A 380-nucleotide genomic window follows, 5' to 3' on the forward strand; every position below is an offset into this window, starting at 1 on the left:
CCTGATGTTTTTCCTGCCTTCGGTCATTTTCTTTGTTTAAAGCATTTAGAAACAGTGAATGTCCATGAAGAAAAAAAAAAAAATCTCCAGCGGGAAAATGAGTGTGAGAGTTAGTCAGCAGCTAGACTCACTCATACGTCCATGAGGTTGTAACTTAATCTGAAAATATAGTCTTTCCTGGAAGAGACTTGAGCAGCAATTTATCATTTTATAATTTGTGGTTTAAATTTGAGCCATAAACCAAGCAGCTGTATTGGTTTGAGGCACTTTTGAATCTTCTTAAAACCCCAGGAGGCAAGAGGACAGCTTTAAACTTGAGGCTCCAAACTCTTGGGGTTTAACTGAGAGAACACGAAGGACAACGTTTCTGTGTGCCCTCT

This window comes from Pan troglodytes, chromosome 12 (assembly GCF_028858775.2).
Source record: "Pan troglodytes isolate AG18354 chromosome 12, NHGRI_mPanTro3-v2.0_pri, whole genome shotgun sequence".
In the NCBI taxonomy this organism is placed as follows: domain Eukaryota; kingdom Metazoa; phylum Chordata; class Mammalia; order Primates; family Hominidae; genus Pan; species Pan troglodytes.